Source organism: Lissotriton vulgaris, chromosome 3_1 (genome assembly GCF_964263255.1).
Source record: "Lissotriton vulgaris chromosome 3_1, aLisVul1.2, whole genome shotgun sequence".
Lineage (NCBI taxonomy): Eukaryota > Metazoa > Chordata > Amphibia > Caudata > Salamandridae > Lissotriton > Lissotriton vulgaris.
The window spans coordinates 2024525816-2024543471 of record NC_141689.1 but is presented as its reverse complement, the minus strand read 5'-3'; the positions used below and the strand labels follow the sequence as shown (position 1 = coordinate 2024543471).

Genomic DNA, 17656 nt, shown 5'->3' with positions numbered 1-17656 from the left:
GGAGCATAAAGTGCAAACATAGCTGCAGTGCTGAATTTGATTACCTAGAATGTTTCATCTAGGGAGCCAGTGCACACATGTGAAGGTCAGGGAGTTTGACTTTCACTGATGGCTGTAGAGCAAATTAAGTCATGCCAAGACAGGTGAACAGCTTTCCAAAAGTAGCCCTATAATGCGTTACATTTCCAGCCATTTATGACATGTATCCAATACAAAGTTGCATTCTGGGAAATGTAGTTTAATTTTTCTGTGTACTGATGAGTAAAAAAGCAAGACTTTACGGATTATGTTTGATACGCCAGATTGAGCAATGATAAATAAAAGTTCCTTTAAAGACAAGGTGACATGGAATATATTCTGTTATTGAACATGATGCTCTGCTCCTTGTGCACTCTCCAGAGAGCCCATTTGTACAGGTTGCTGACACCATGTGTGCAGGGCCACAATACATGGTCAGGGCCTGCAGACAGTTTCTGGTAAGCACAGTCCCTTATGTGTACACCCTTTATGGCGGGAGCACCCTTGCACCGCCTTGTCTTAAAAGCATGCCAGGCTATGGTCTCTGCTTAGATCACCATGTGGCACAGTGCCTACTGGCGAGACCTGGGAGATTTGAAAAGCAAAAGCAGCCTCCAGGGAGGCGTGGGAAAATGCCATGCGATCTACGTTCAGTAAACTAAGTAAATTGCCAACAGTGTTCTAATGTCTGCTCAACAAGACAAAAATACACAATTACATCAGAAGGTGTAGGAATAATTACACTCTTTCATTTAGGGAGTTATAAAGAAAATGGTATATAACACTGGACATTGTGAATCTCTGTTTTCTGTTCACAACAGCGTGCCTCAATCAGGACCACCTGCTCCTGTCACAACCCATCAGGCCTCAGGTGATATTTCTTGGCACAAGAAGGAGCTGCAGGAAAAAAGGGGGTTTCATCCCCATTTAACCCATGGCTGCCACAGACCAGACAAGAAATTACATTACTGGTTACTTGAGCAGTAGTGCTGCAGCTTACCAAAACTGACGGTGATTGTTAGGGTGCGAGGTTGGGCTAGTTGCACAGACATAGCTGGCAGCAAGGATCTAATTCATTCACCATCTCCAGACGTCCATGGCAGAAACACGCACACAATTTTAAAGGTTCTTTCCCACATGCGCAATTCTTAGGAAGACAGCCTCTCCCCTTTCCTCTTGCTTTCACTTTTGAGAGCTCTTCTGCGCAAGTCACAGCCCCAGTTTGTAACTATGACAACCCACTGCGCCTTCTGGGCAGCAGCTAAATGCAAGTCAAGTACAGCACAGAATTAGGTTAACTCTTGAGGAGCCAGCGTCGATCTGCGTGCACTCTAGTGTCTTTTCCAAACAGCTGGTTCTCGTAAGGAAGACTTTAATATGTGTGACACATCTCTCAAGTGCGGGGATGCAGGAACATTCCTACATTTGTGTTAGTACAGCGCCTGATGAGTGACGCATGGCAGGACTGTAACAACCCTTCGCAAACAAGGGGCCGTGCTACATCAGGATTTGATTCATCCATAATACCCGCCCAGGACTGTTAACCTGTGGGTGGCTCAAGACCCGCATATACACCATGGCAGGCAAGAGGTCACTGTTGTAGGTTTTTGGTGCCCAAAATATGGAACATACCACCCCTCTACGTTCAAAAGTGCCCAAGCGAAGTATTTCAGAAATGCCGTTATACCTGGCTTTTCTAACTTTAATTGTGTGTGCATGCTGTCCTGAAGTAGCTGAATTCTTAGAGCTATGAAGCCCGTTTGAGCAAAAGCATGCGCTCTATAAATCTTAATTGACAATTCATATCTGCAGCTATCAATTCCCTATAGCGCCAGTAAGTGAAACAAGCATTGGCATCAGGCCCAGTTCTAGCGGGTGGGCCGGGAAGGCCAGGCTCACCCAAACATGGGCCTGGCCCACCCAAAGAGGAGCCTTGGCCCTCGAAGTGAGGGCTTGAAGGCTGGCGAGCACAACGGCATTGGGTTCAAAGGGCTGTCTGTGTGCGCCCGGGCTGAGACTACTTCCCAGGCGCACACAGACAGTTTTAGAAATTATCGCAGCCGCACCCGAGTACTTCACAGGTCTTTAAAAGACCATTTACAACGAGGCTTTGTTTATTTTTTTACCCCTTCATCTCCACTGGCGAAAGGCGACAACGGTCACTTTCGATGCAGTGCAGGAGAAAATAAGTTTGTTTATTCCTATTCACCTTTCCTGACCCCTGCAGCTGCTTATCACATCAGGCTGTGACATAAAGTTTGTTTTATGGAGTAGGTAAGAGAATGTGTTACTATTTGTTTTTCCTTTTTTAAATCTGCCCAGGCCCAGCAGGACACTTACTTCTTTTGTGCTTCATTTGAAGAGTTTTTATCATTATCATGGCTGATGCAGGACAGCAATAGACAATACAAAATGCCCAGATAACCCTGGTGATTAATGATCCTGCTGGAGAGCAATCATTTGTCTGTTAGTAGTTTTTAAATGCAGATGAACTTTATTTTATGTGGAAGCTCAGTGGGTTACTGCCTTTGTTACAGAGATTCCTGTGTTACTTGCAGTTCAGAAGTTACAATCCTACCAGGACAGTGACCAATGAACTGTCACCAAAGAGCTGTATACAAACATGAATGGTATAGTTAGAACTTCGCTCTTTTTGTTTTGTGATACAGTTAGAACTTCCTCCGTCTTTCATTATTCTAATGTTGCTAAAATTAGTATTTTGGGGCAGATATACATTTTTATCAGGAAAGTTGACCCCCATGGAATATTCTGTAAATCCTAAGGTTGTGTTTTCCCAGACCAAACCTTCTAAAAATATACTGCCCACCAGTATGGATGACATGTAATTCATACACCCTGTAATCCTCATTGGCTTAAGTGACTTTCCCTGTAGACTGATTTACATACTTGTATGATTCATTGTCTCTGTATAATATGTGCGTGGTGTAAAGTACTGACACACACTACACTGATATGAGTAGTGCTATACAACAAATGAAATGCATATGAGAGAGAGGTTACGTAAAGATGAGGGGCACGTTGGAGGGTGCTAGCGAGGGATTCTGAGAAGGAGGTAGTGAGAGGGCTATGGAGCTATGAGGGGCACTGATGAAGGGTGGCAGTGAGGGAATCCTAGGAAGAGGTCATGGGGTGGAGGGGGGGTGCTAGGGAGAGATAAGGGGCACTGACTGGTAGAGGGTGGTAGTGAGGGACTCTGAAGAGGAGGTCATGGGCAGAGGGGCTACAGAGAGATGAGGGGCACTGGTGGAGGGTGGCAGTGAGGGAATCCGAGGAAGAGGTCATGGGGTGGAGGGGGGAGCTAGGGAGAGATATGGGGCATTGGTGTGGCGCCAAAAAAGTGCTAAAGCCCTGTCATGGCCTTTCTGTTTTTGTTTATTTAATTAGCAGTCGAGTCATAAGGGCTACTGTGGAACATACTTTAAAAGTGTGTGCTAATTATATTTACTGATATTTTCATTGTTTGAAGTTTGAAGGTGATTTTACTAATGTTTTTTACCGGAAAAAATTAAAGTGGAGCCCGATGTTGCCTGATATGGGGCTGGGTCCCAAGGTCAGCTGTGAGATAAGATGTACTGGAGAGGAGTAGTGAATAATCAGGCCTATAAGGGAGTGCGTTGCAGAGTCCGGGGTCAGGTGGAGGTAGTAATGAAGAGGGATTCTCCCTGAAGGCTCGCACAGAGGGAGCCCGAGAAGTGTCACTTGCCTGATACGCCCACCTCAGAAACTTCCTCTTCCCATCAAAGGAACATTACAAGGAAAAAACACTTTTTGAGAGTGATAATATTTAGAAAGAGATTTGGAAAAGAGTGCATTTTACTGGGCTAAGAAGAGGTAAAGAAGGGCCCTGAAGCAGGCCTGCCCAGACATATAAGCGACAAATCGAGCCCGCAGTGGCCCACCCAAATGCACCCTTAGCCCACCCAAATAAAAATTCCTGCATAGCCAATAGGTCTCGCCTTTGGGACCTTATAAGTGTTTCGCTATCCAGCACTATATCTATGGTGCAACAACATCAACTGTTGCATGGCTAAACTCTTATAAGGTCCCAAAGGCAACACCTATTGGATATGCCAATGCTTGTTTTTTGTCTGTGATGATTGTGGCATCAGCAACTGCTTGATGAGTAGCGGATTCCACATAACACAGTCAACTGAACCCAGACTGGCAATCCTGTTGGAGACTGTTCTTGTTGATCTGATACTCTAACTGGTTGGAGACTGCTTTTTCAATGGCCTTATCCATTAGTGGTAGGAGGGTGACGAAAATTAAAGTTGCCAAGGTTGTCTGGGTCCAACAGCGGATGGATCTGTGTTGTGTGTATGGCTTCTGGGAATGTTTCCAAACTGACTGAGAAATTGACAGTGTTGAGGGGGTGGTGATGGGATATCCTCTTCATATGAGATGGCCTTCAGTGAATTCAGGAATTGGTGAGTTTGTTGTGTGACACGAGACTGATGGCAGCCCACCTGGTGGGTGGAACGAAGGAGGTGGATGTTGATGTGTTTATCAATGTGAAATCTGATTTTGTTAATCCCGTTGATGAAGAAGCGATTGATACAGCTGTGCTTGTCGATGGACTGGGTGATGGGATACTGTTCTGAGTGTCAGTTTCCGCTCAAGAACTTCATAAATAAATCAATCTCAGTACTATGGGGCTGTGACACATACATCACTACTGTGAAATCCTGACATACAACATGGGATCCTAAAATATAGACTGTTGTGGGGTTTAGGAACATACAAAACTAAGGGTCCACACAATATCGTTACCCCTATAGCAATAGTGGACTGTGTATGACCGTGAGACAGCATTCTGGAATTTTGTGTGATCCCAACCCCACACTATGGGGTTGTGTGTGGTCCAGACACAGCACTGCGAGATGCTGATTTTCCATGAGTTAATAGTAAGTGTGGCTTGGTCTTTTTACTCCTGTCCTTTGGCATCAACCTGTCCTGTCTCTATTTGAGATCGTGCTGAAATGCATGAACTATCCTGCAATTGCAGTGCTGTGCTGTACAGTATAAGTTATGTAATGAAGTCAGGGAGGGCGGGAGCAGTGAGTGAGTGCCCTGGGGTTTTCCAATCACAGGTTTGTTTGCTGCCCGTCCTCCCCTGCCCTGACAGAGCCCTGTTGGGGAAAGTCCCTGTAGAGGAGAGAGGACTGCGCGCACCCTGAGCGGGAAGCACAGACTGGAAGCGTCAGCCAGGTACCCGCAGCACTCAAGAGAGCACGTACAGAGTCCATGGGAGAGCATGGAAATGAGACCACAATACAGCACGGAAGAGAGACCGTAGCGGAGTGCGGAAGAGAGCCCTTAGGAGATCACGGAAGAGAGACTCTAACAGAGTACGGAAGAGACCCGGGGGGTGGGGGGAGGGTACGGAAGAGAGATTCTAGCAGAGCACGGAAGAGAGCACGCAGGACGGCAAGGCAGAGTGTCCGTGGACCAGCGCGGAAGAGAGACCATTGAAGGGAGCTCTCAGGAAGGACAGGAGTCCCAGCAGAGGAAGGGAGAGAGCCTGAAAGGAGCCGGTCGCTGTCTGCCCGCCAGCATGAACGCCCAGGGCAATAACAGCTGCGCCGCAGGAGCGCTCAGCAACAACCAGGTACAGAGACAGGGTCAGGCGCAGAGAGTGGGAGAGATGGATAAGAACAGAAACAGACAGAAGCAGAGAGACCCAGCCAAACACAGAGCTACAGAGAGAGACACACGAAGGTGCAGAGCCGTATACGAGCTGACGGAGATTTCAGACCAATCAAAAGACAAGCAAATGTATAAAGATAGGCAAATAGTGGGATAAAGAGAGGGGGGCTTATTTACAAGCCCCTTGCACCACCGGTATGTCACTTTGTCCTACATTAAATGTGACGCACCGGCGGCGCAAGGGTCTTGTAAATTAACCCCCATTAGATGACAGAGACAAGTGCAAACAAACATGCATTAAATGTTTTACAAAAAGAGACAGCCTGGGGATAAGACACATCGCAACCTAGAGACAGGGACACGAAACAGGCGCAGCCACGCAGCCGCGAAAGGAATGTGAGGTATGCAGCTGCCTGGCACCCGGCCGTGCGGCTGCTTGCTTCTGAGCTCCCTAGGCCAGGGGAGAGAGAAGGCGGGACATGCACCCGCCTTTGGACAATTCCATGATGTCTTTCTTAGAAAGACGCACGCAAAGGCCAATAGCGTGAAAAAGCACACGCACGAGCATGTGGTCAGAGTTTGAAGTCCTAACTAGAAGCCTCGCAGAGCAGCGCATGCATGCTGGATCAGGCGAGACCTAAAAACAGGCCAGAAGCAGCAACATTTAAATTAATAGAATTTGCTCAACAGACGTTGGGAACCATGTATATAGAGCCCCCTCCTATCCTAAATAATTTTGTCTGCAACAACACTGCTCCACATACTACTGGTGAAAAGATAGACACTACTACATTGCGGTGTGAAAAAAAAGGCCAGACCATCCGTTTTTTTGGTGGGAATAGGTTCTTCAGAAAGAAGGGGGGGGGGGTTCAGTCTCCCCTCTCTCTCTTTTGAACCCTCTATCTATGAGAACTCCATGAGACACTTACCCACCAAGCTTTCTGCAGCACTTTCTGTTGAGTAGAGATTCTCAAAATAGCTGTTGGCACATTTCAAGGCTTCCCCATTTTCACTTAATAGGTTTCCCTTCAAACCATTAAGATCTACCAGAGATGTGTGGGTTTGGTTATGGTAGAACTTTAACTTCTCATAGTCTCAGCTTTGGTAAAAAAATGAATTTATTTAGGTTTCTTAAGCAAGAGCTTGAATAATCATTGCATGGGTGCCTCCACATCAAAACATATGTACATGCTTCAGAGCTCAAAATCATATGTTGCTTTGCAGCTTCCTGGACCTTCCCTTCATTTGCAGTGCAGCAGTTGTGCTTGCATCCTGGAAGAGACTGACGGAGTGGGGTTTTCTATATCGTAATCTTTGGGTATAATCATTAAATAACTTACACTATTGGTTGTATGGACCTTTGTTTTGTCGATAAGAAGTGAAAAGGAGCAATCATCGACATCAATGCCAATAAAACATTTGAGACTTTGGTACAGTTGGGGACTGCAGGAACGTGTGCGATCCAAGATGGCAGACGCACGTTAAGCTCTGTCACATCCTGCAATTTTTTGCTGATTTTCACTGATAAATTACAGTTCTACACTTGCCAGTGCATACATTCTGATATTTCATGCACTTTGGCACCTACCTAATGCTTTTAATTCATTTTTCTTGCCTTGGTGCCTTCGCTTCTGCTTTTTCAAAGTTCCAGTCAGAAGCCTGCTTTCCCAGAGTCTGACTAAGGGAGGTTTCCTGAAAGAGGGCAGTCATATTCAGCCTGCTGCTGTTACCATTTTAAATCATAAAACTAAATAAGATGGCTGTTATATTTATGCTCATATTAAAATTGATAAATCTTCTCTCCATTTAGCCAATATTTATGCTACCACTCAAGATGATCCCCATGTTTGGCAAGCAATTACATGTGAAATCCTAGCTATAGGACCTGTACCTAATATTATGGGAGGTGACTTTAATATGATTTCTAACCCAATCTTAGATAGAGTTTCCAAAACGAACTTTCATCCTACAAAAACAAATGCATTGTTTAAAACCTTTCTGTCAACTACTCAATTATTAGATTATTGGCGACTCGCACACCCGACTGACAAATACTTTACATTCTTCTCCAATGCTCATACTACATATTTATGTATTGACTATCGATTATCTTCCAGATATTTAATTCATATGATATCCAATTCTAATATAGTACCTATCAGTATATCAGATCATGCTTTAATCTCTTCTTTTTTAACCTTAGCTGACGTTCCTCAAAACACATATAGGTGGAGAATGAATACTAACAGTTTTTTTTCTGATCAAAATCAACTCAAATTGGGAGCTGCTATTTCAGATTAGTTCCTCCAAAACAACAAAATTGAAGATACATCGAAAATTAATCATATGGATGCTTTTAAAACTTACATATGAGGAGTTTCCATCTCCATAATGGCATATGAGAGCAAATTATTTAATTCTAAATTTTCATTACTGGAGAAACAAATTAGTTCAGAGGAACAACAGTTTATATCTTCTAATGATATATAATTTAGGCTAAAGCTGCAAACCCTTCAATATTAATACAATACACTGCTTATTAAAGAGTGAATCTTTATATGTGTAAGCAGAAATTTAATTTCCAGTTTAATGTTAAAAAAGCAAGTAATAATTGTGCAAGATATCTACGTATTAAAAGAGATAAGATACACATTCCTGCCATTCCTCCTGAAATGGTCGCCTACTTTTACCCACCACAGAAATAGCTCACAAATTCCAAGAATTTTATTCAAACCTATAAAGTAAACCCCAGGATGCCCTTGACAATACAATTACCAAATTCCTTTTCCATTGTAACTTACCAACACTACCTCTTACAGATAGAAATATTTTCGAATCCCCCTTGACTATTGAAGAACTTTACTCAATTAGGCCAGGCCTTCCTATTTTTAATTCAAGATTTTGCTTTAAATGCTTCTGTTGAGGGTACATTTAAAGATGCCAGAATTATTTTGATCCTCAAACCGGATAATGACCATACTCCAATTTCAAACTTTCACCCTATCTTGCTTATTAATGAAACCAGCAAAGCATATGCAAAAATCATGACAATTAGACTATCCGGTGTACCCGTACCAAACTGGTTTTATGAAAGAAAATGTATCAGCATATAATACAAGACCTGTCTGTCATACTATTGCTTTAGTATCAAAATAAAGCACCCTATTTGTCTTTTAGCTCTAGATGCTGAAAAAACATTTGCTAAATGTTAGACCTGACATCATTGGCTTGAGTCTCTCCTCCATTTTTTTCTGTTTGCCTCCTCTGTTTACGATGTTTTGCTGGTATATCGCTCTGGGCACGGTGCCACTGCTGATCAGTGCCGCGGCGCAAGTGCTCCCTATGTTAAATTACTGTATTGATTGAATTCCATGTTTGGCTTATTTGGTTTACTGTCAGTCCCTAGTCTAGTGCACGCGGAGTGCCGGGCGTGTAAATACAAATGCCGCTAGTGGGCTTGCAGCACGTGTTGTGCCACCCACACGAGTGGCCTAGTAAAAGTATGTCCACAGGTCTGTCATTGCGAGACCTACGTGCAGTCTCGTACTGTCACGCGGGCTGCGCAAGTACGCCTACTTGATAGCCCTCCAAACCGTCCCTTAACTTAATATTAGTCACCCCTATGGTAGGCCCGAGGGCAGGGTGCATTGCAAGTGTAAGGTAGGACAAGCCTGACGAGGTTGGCATGTCCTAATAGTGAACTACCGCCATGTTCGTACTTCACTATCGTATGGTCGCCTGCTCTCCGTTAGTTAGAATGGGCCGCCGGGATTATTATAGGTATGATCCTAGCTGGCTCGGGGAGCATGGTGCAATGTCAAGTTTGGTATCCCTGAACTCGGAGTTTGATAACGTTTGGGTGGATGGTTTTTGGACTCTGGGTTTGAAAATAGCACTTTTAGAAAGTGACTATTTTCTTATCCAACTATTTCTAGTTTCTGCTGGTTTGGTGTGTGTATGACAGGGGCTGGGTGGCTCCAGAGTTCTGAATGAGTCAGTGGGGGATGAGTGGTGCATTTGCCTTGAGAGTAGGGGAAGAGTAGCTCTTGATGGCCGGCCCTGCCCGATAAAATGCTGGCTCCACCTCCTGCCGAGCGACGGATAGCTCTGCTCCTGCCAGTGACAATACTGGCTCCACCTCCTGCTGGGCGTCTGAGGACCTAGCCCTGCACCGTGAATCGACCAGGTGTCCCCACCTAGGTACACCCACCACAGCCCCGGAATGAGGGGGAGTTCCCCTGCCTGGACAAAGGGATCAAAGCCGAAAAGGGGTATAAGAGAAGGACCCCTGAACCAAGACTTTAGATCAATTCTGACAAGGAACCCTGAACCAAGGACAAGAAGCCTGCTGATACAAGGACTTGCCTACCCCTTCTGCCGGTGTGCTGTTTGCTGGGGGGATCCTGCAGTTGCTTCTTTATTTTTGCCAAGGAACCCGGAGAGAGGAACTGAGTGTGTACTCTCGAACTTTGCCAAGGAAATCTCCAAGGGCTGGAAGAGTGCCAGCCTCCTGTTGAAGTCACAGGGCTAAAGGACTTCACCGTTTGCTGAAAGTGCTTGTTGCTGGAACCTGAAAGTCCAGCACCTCTGAAAGAATCCAGCAATCTTGACGCCGACGGACGTCGCCGAATCCAGCATGACATCCAGTGTACCGCTTACTCGAGGACGGCCGCCGGGCCCGATCGACGCCAGTAGCAACGCCAATGAGTAGTGAGTGCGGCTCCAGCTCCAAGTGACCTTGTGTCTGCACCGCCGCTGATCGCATCGACTTCGAGCCCTCGCGACGCCGTGAGCGCTGCTCACTCTGGCAACATCATCATCAACATCGACGACTACTGAGGCCTGATCGACACCGAAGACGCGACACCGGATTGCTCGATGCCGCTGATCATCGTGTGCTTCATTTTCCCAAGGTACTGTGTTGATGGGGGTCCGTGCGACTCCGGGCTCGACGTAGCACTCCTCGCGGTCGATGCCGAACCCGTGGATTAACTTTGCCTAAACGTCGTGTGACTCCCATGTGGGTTACATTGTTGCCAAGAACTGTGATCTAAAGAAGAAGAGCTGCTTTTTCTGCTAAAGACTTTTTGTGCTAAGAAGAAACTACGCTTGAACTATTATTTTTCCTTCCAAGAGTATTTATTAAGATTGTGGTATATTATTGTCGTTATTTGGTCTTGTGCTAAGTTTATATAAACATTCGTATTTTTATAATACTACTGTGTCGTGTCCGTTTGTAGTGTCTTCACTTTATTACTGTATGTGGTCGTAAATGCTTAAGGCACTGCCTCTGAGATAAGCCTATCTGCTTTGCCAAGCTACCGAGGGGGTGAGCAGGGGTTATCTAAGTGTGTGATCCCCTTGCCCTGACTAGAGGAGGTGAGTCCCTCTTTGTCAAAAGTGTATACCTCTGCCAACTAGAGACCGCCGAGTCTAACACTAAATATAATTGGCCATCTTTTATTAAAATCTATGGAGACATTTGGTTTTGGAACAACATTTCTTTCAATGGTTAAAGTTTTATAATTCTTCACCTCAAGCTACTATATATGTTAAGGGCACCACTTCTGCGTCATTTGCATTATTTAGAGGCGGGAGATAAGGATGCCCTCTTTCGCCCCTATTATTTTTTACTAGCCATTGAACCTTTATTGTGTCTCCTATGTAATTTGTCAGTTAATAGAGGAATTAACGTTAATAACGTTATTTTAAATACTACTGCTTATGCTAAAAATGTTTTATTCTATATAAATGACCCATAACCACTATCCCATTATTCTGCATATTATAGAAGATTATGCTTCACTCTCAGGATACACACTGAGTATTAATGAAGCTGAATTTTGGCCACTCAATGTTTATTATACTCCAGATATGCTTAGTAATACCAATATTATTTCAAATTCATCTACTCTGAAGTATTTAGGAATTTATTTAAAAAAATAAATTAAGAAGATTGTCGATATAAATTGCAAAATAGTAATCCCTCGTATTACATAAAAAATAAGACTTTGGTACAGTAAATAAAGAGAATTTGTGTGGGTTAAAGGTTTTTATTAATCAATTTCTTAAGTTTCCATTATTTATTCAATAAGTCATTAAAGGATCAGCATAAGAAATTAATATAATTCAATAATCAATATTTCAATTTAAGGAAGAATACAATATGTATAGGTATAACAGTCAATAATGTAATAATACAAGCAGGTGTGTTCCATAAAGAATTTCCCTAATCTACATTAAATTAGAATGGAATAGTATAAAATTTAAGTTCAGAAACCCAATAAAGAGTTCTGATGAGAGTAAATGCATAATCAGAAAGCCTTTTCAAATCAAATAAAGAAAATGCAAGCTGGAAAATATTCTCAGTTATAAATCAGCAGGCATCTAGTAAAGCAAGGGATAATCTCAAAATAATCCCTCATAAAGAGAGGTATGGTCTCAAGAAATCCAGAGATGGATCTCCAGAAAATGCAAAAGAGAGAAGATGCCTCTAGTCTAGGAACACACACTGATATAAACACAAAATATTTCACTTCTTTGTTTACAACATCCAATAGGATTTTAGTAAACCCTTGGGAGCAGGTAAACTCCCCAGTTTCTAATCGTCTTCACAGTGGACCGCAGACACAAGTCCTTCCAAATAAACGTTGTCCATATTTTGTGATTCAGAAAGTTCTTCCCATGAATTATCCTTCCTGTTGTCTCCTCTCCTCCCCATGAGAATCTCGCTATCAGTTGACTAATAATAAACAAGTGCCTATTCAGTAACTAACAGGAAGACTTCTGGAAAGTTACAGTATCTGCAGAAAAAGAGAAAAAACATTTTGTGCAAAACAGCAACTCAATGTGGAAAGCAGCCATTCAATGCTAGTATATTATTTGAAGTAAATTTAGCATTGGCAGTTAGGCTAACTTAAATCAACACATTATTATTTCTTATGTATGCTTATTTTGTCTTCGGTATGATTACCTACCTAAAATATATATTCTTATCACATGTGTTATTTAACATAGACATTTTGCACTTTTTCTACTTGAGGTGCGTTTTTATTTGTAAAATGAAATTTCATGGAAGCAACTCCCTCCCTCTAATAGTTCAAATAACCATCACAATTTCCCACAAATGAGCGTTTAAGGTGCACTTCTCTCTCCCTGCTGTGCGTCTATTATCTTTTCTTAAAGTTTTGACTTCCTTGAGCTTCTTGTATGTCCTATGATTTATTTCTTCCATTTCTATTTCTTATCTCCTTTGCCTTTTTCTTTCTTTGTTTTCCTATATAGTTAGGTAACATCTAAAGTCTTTATATAAAGCATATTGAATAAATGCCAGCCATCAATATCGGTTTCAATATAAGCTACAATTCAATTCAAAGCTTTATTTGATTATTGGAAAACAATCATGAAAGCATTGCAGTCATAAAAATACAGGTATCAAGAAGAAGAAATATCCATTTAAAATAATGAATCAAACAGTTAATAGTTTACATTTATAAAGCGCTGACTCTATTAAAAAAGTTTCTGACATTAAAACAAACCATAATGTATGGCAACATACGTAAAGAATACAATGCAGCCTTTGGTTGGTAAAAGCAATTAAATTTAATAAGAGGTTTCAAAAAGTTTCTAGTTTGGTATTAATAACATTTTCAGAAAAAAACAAGGTGTTGTAAGGATTGCACAGGAGGCTCATCACATGGCCAAACTAAAACAGATCCGTTATTATATTGGCCCAGGGAAAAGCAAAGTAAGGATTTTATGGTTCTCAGCCGAAATATGGCTGCAAGGGATCTTTCCAAAGGGCTCAGGACCCACATCAGGTAAGGCACAAGATTTTTCATTGTTTGGACGATCGCCAAATCTCACAAAAGAGGTTTTCTCAGTGCTACTGCCTCCCTAGTTGACAAGGTGTGGCTCATAAAGAGTTTTCAGACACGTATAGTGCCAGCTTTGGAACTGCGAACCAATTTAGAGAAATGGGGCAACTTTATTCCAAGCATGGTCAGTGTTTTTTTTCTATTCATTTTATCAGCCTTCTTCCTTGTCTTTTATCATATAATGCATGTAGTTCAACTTTACCTCCTTATCTTGTTTTGTATATCTCACCTACTACCTGATCTTCCATGAACCTGATGGGCAGCTGCTGTGTGCAAACTCTGAAGGTATGACATCTTAATTATTCTCCCCCAATCACCCCATTCCCCACATCAAACTTTTATTTTTCCTTAGAATAGCTTTGAAATAAAAACTTTTGTGTCAACCTGAACTCCCATCCCTATTGCCTGTCCTCATTTTAAAAACACTATATCCTGCGCTGGCTCCCCGCTTGTCAAAGTTGTATTATGGGTCACTTGTCGTAAAAACGCTGGTCAAGCTGTACCATTTTCTCAGGAGGAAGGAACCCATACTCATGGGAATCGGCACCTATTTGTGTGACAACATTAATGCATTAAACAGGCCATTTTTGGTTTTTTGTCAAAATTTTTTTATTGACATTTCATATTACATTACATCAAGTAACTTTGTGAGTGCATATATCTTTGGTACAACAAACTGGTCCAATGATTCATGGCGAGGGGTTACATAGCCAACATTAGCAGGAAAGCTATTAGACAGATGGAATTGACCTCCGACCCCTCGTCGCCTTGAATGTCCGTAACAGGTACCCGTTGTAGTGAGGTTCCGTGACGATCGTAAGTGGTGTTTTCGACTCGCACGAATATGGTCGAGTCTGGTATCTATGAACCGCAAATGACGAGTTTAGTGGGTGTACGCGTTTTCGCTGTGCTAGCCTAAACTGTTCGTTTGTTTCGTGGGTTTCTACATCCGAGCCCACGGGTTCCATCTTAGATACGGCATCCATTTTGTTTCTTGCCCTCAAGTAGCCAGCGAACGGACGCTGTCCGCCTCGCGACCCTGGGATTCCCAAGACTCTTGCGGAAGACACGTTTCCTTTGAAAGTGTCTTTATGATGAGGGGGATGACACTGTAAGGCAGATGGCCCCGCTCGAGGCACATCTTGCCGTGTTGCTCTATTGTCTCAGCCGTGCATCTCATTAGGCACGTCCCTTTAATGCCTGTAGCTCGTGTTTCCCGATACCACCCTTTTACACCCTTTCCGATCTCCCCACTGTTTCTGTCTTCCTCTGCACCTGTTTTCTGTTCCTTCTTCGATCTGTTTACTGCCAATTGGAATGTACTAATGGTGGGAAGATGTGTTTTGCAGTTGGGAACCAACAAATGTTTCCGCACGTATGTTCCGGGCCCTGAATGTATCAAAGCAACCCCTCTTGGAGATTACGATGGGAACCGAGTTGTAAACCTTTGTGTACAATGTTAACCTATGAGAGAAATGTGTATAAAAGGAGCGACCTGCAGTAGCAATTTGAAGCAGTCTCCTCGAACCTACACACGCTGTACTTCTTGTGACTTCTGTGTTCCCTGCAGTAATAAACCTCGAATCTTTGACGCCGAAGGAAGTGTCCCGTGTCTCTGTCATTTGTACGCCGGAACAGGTTACCCACGAAGGTTTCAGGTGTTGTCCCCTGGCACCGCTGGGTCTTAGAATAACCCAGTCCTTCAGTTGGCGCCCAACGTGGGACTGCATCAGTGGTACCGGTCCAAGCCCGACGATCGTGAGGAACTTCGTGTGAAATCTCCGAGGGAAGGTGCACCCCGCTTCATCGATCCTGTTGTCAAAACAAGTGGCCCGACGACTTTTCCCGCGAAGATTCCCACCTCCTGACGGCTGCGACGGACTGCTGCCCTGACTGTAGACCTGTTTTGGCGCCTGGCGTAGACCTTGGTACAGCGAGACGATTGACGGGCCTTCCTGGTGACGCCATCGATCTTTGAGTTAAGTATTTGTGGGTCGCTCCCAGAGTCCTTAGTTGTGGTTGCTTAGTTGTTGCATGGTTCCATTGCATTTGTGGTTCTTAGTACTTGGTTCTTTGTTGTGATATTTGACGTCTGCAGTCGCCAAAAACCGAGGGTTTTTTGCTCTTTGCAGGGACTTGGTAAATCCCGTAACCCTTGAAGTTTGTGAAACTCGGCCAGTGTGCAAGATGCCTGGTCGCAGTACTTTGTTCAGTTGTTTTAGACGTTGTGGTACGGATTCCCGACTGGAGGACTCGTGTCCGATACCTCCGGTTGGAACTCCAACTTATGAGCTCTATAGTAAGCACGGGTTAGGTCCGATCACCTTTAATGAATATTGGATTCGCTATACTAAAAAGGATGGTGTCCTTAGTTGGCCACCTCATGGTAGCTTCGAGACCCCAATTCTAGATAATCTTGAGGCTAAATTGTTTAAAAGAAAATCAAGGCCGGCCATGTTTGATGCCTTTCGGTTGTGGCGTAAGGAAGCCAAACAGAGAGAAATCAGACAGATTAAACGTAATCAGAGAGATAGAGTTGTTACTACGGTAAGAAAAGCAGAGCAGTTTCAGCGAGATAAGGTGGAAAAGGAAAAGGAAGTTTTCGACAGATTGCAACGTATGTCTGTAGATAAGTGTTATCCCGCTTTACCGGCGGATACAGATAAAAAGGAGGAAGGTACAGAGGACCCTTTAATGTCTTATCTCATGAAGTCACCACCTCCGTATGTACAGGGTACCACCGCTCCTGTGGTTCCCCCTGTTCCTGCTCCCCAGCCAGCTCCTGTCCCTGTACTTCCAGCTGTCCCCGCTCCTCTACCTGCTCCTGTCCCTACTGCTCCTCCGCTTGTACTTCCTCATACTCCTGCTCCCGCTGCCTCTACTGTTCTGGTTTCTCCTGCTGTTCCCGCTGTTTCTGGTACTTCTCTTGTTACCCCTTTGGGTTATTCTTTGTCTCCGTCTGTTCGACGTCGTACCCCCTCTGTAGCTGCTAACTTCTTTAATTCTCTTGGACCTATTCTTGAGTCCGCTGGTTCGGACGGTCCTCAAAGACGAAGTCAGCTTCCTGGTGGTAGGGAGCGTGACTCATTGTATAATATGGCTATGGGTTGGATGAAATACCCCTTTCGAAATCCTCCTCGTGTAGTGTTAGATACGTTTTGCCAATTCAACATACCGACACAAAGGTTCATGTTCGAAGAGATGTGCAAGGCTTTACGTGACCTAATATCGGCTGACGCATCTGATGAGGTATTGACTGCTCTGACTAACCTTCAGCTCCAGTTTGCGAGCGGAATGTTGGTGGGCACCAATGTTCGACGCGCTGTCGAGCAATTATTGTCTTTTCGTCCTTCTACGATGCCTCGGGCATTGTTCGTGGAGGACATTGAGGGATCGCTTGCAGCGCCTGGTCAGTATCCCATGCGCGAAGTTCCACCGGTGTGGATGCCAGGTAACGCTAACGCTGCTCCGCCAATCCTGCCACACTTTCAAAGAGTGTGGATACATCTCCTGTGGAAACGGTCGGAAGTTTTGCAGGTGAAGCAATCCTTGCCTGATCCTCGCAAAAATCCTGCAGGATACTACAAAGAATTATCGCAGCTCGTAGATGCTACGATAATGAATCTTGCCGATATCGATATGCTGTTCGGTAATGTCGTACCGCAACCGGTATGGGCAAAGATTCGTCAGGAAAACCATGCGGCGGAATTAGGTGGTGATTGGGCTGCTCTTATTGCGGCAGATACACGACAAGTTGGTGGGGCTAAACCTGAACAGCTTATTACCGATCTCCCTCAGAGAATCATTACCCTTATGAAAACACTTATGCCAGCCATGAAGGTGAATTGGGACAAACTGTCTGCTTGCAAACAAAAGAAGGACGAGAGTGTCTCTGATTTCTTTACAAGATTTGAGGAGGCATTCATTGATCATAGTGGTCAGGATATGGGTACTGAGGGTGGACAGCGATTGTTTGTGGATAAGTTTGTCTCAAATTTGCTGCCCGACTTAAGCAACAAATTGTGTAATTCAGAAAGTGCTTGGGCTGTTTCTACTTCTGCTCAGTTCAATTAGTCTTTATTTCGAATAAAATT

At 43.8% G+C, this 17656-nt stretch overlaps 1 protein-coding gene across 2 annotated transcripts in view; it reads right to left on the bottom strand.

Annotated features, from left to right (window-relative positions):
* Positions 1–17656, bottom strand: part of TLR3 (toll like receptor 3) — a 489232-nt gene that overhangs the window by 418673 nt on the left and 52903 nt on the right. The window contains exon 1 of one of the 2 annotated variants that reach the window (XM_086962544.1): positions 1019–1214. The exons of the other annotated variant lie outside the window; for it this stretch is intronic. The gene's annotated coding sequence lies outside the window, so the exon portion shown is untranslated. Of the gene's footprint in view, positions 1–1018; positions 1215–17656 lie in introns of those variants that run through there. 2 annotated transcript variants of the gene reach the window in all.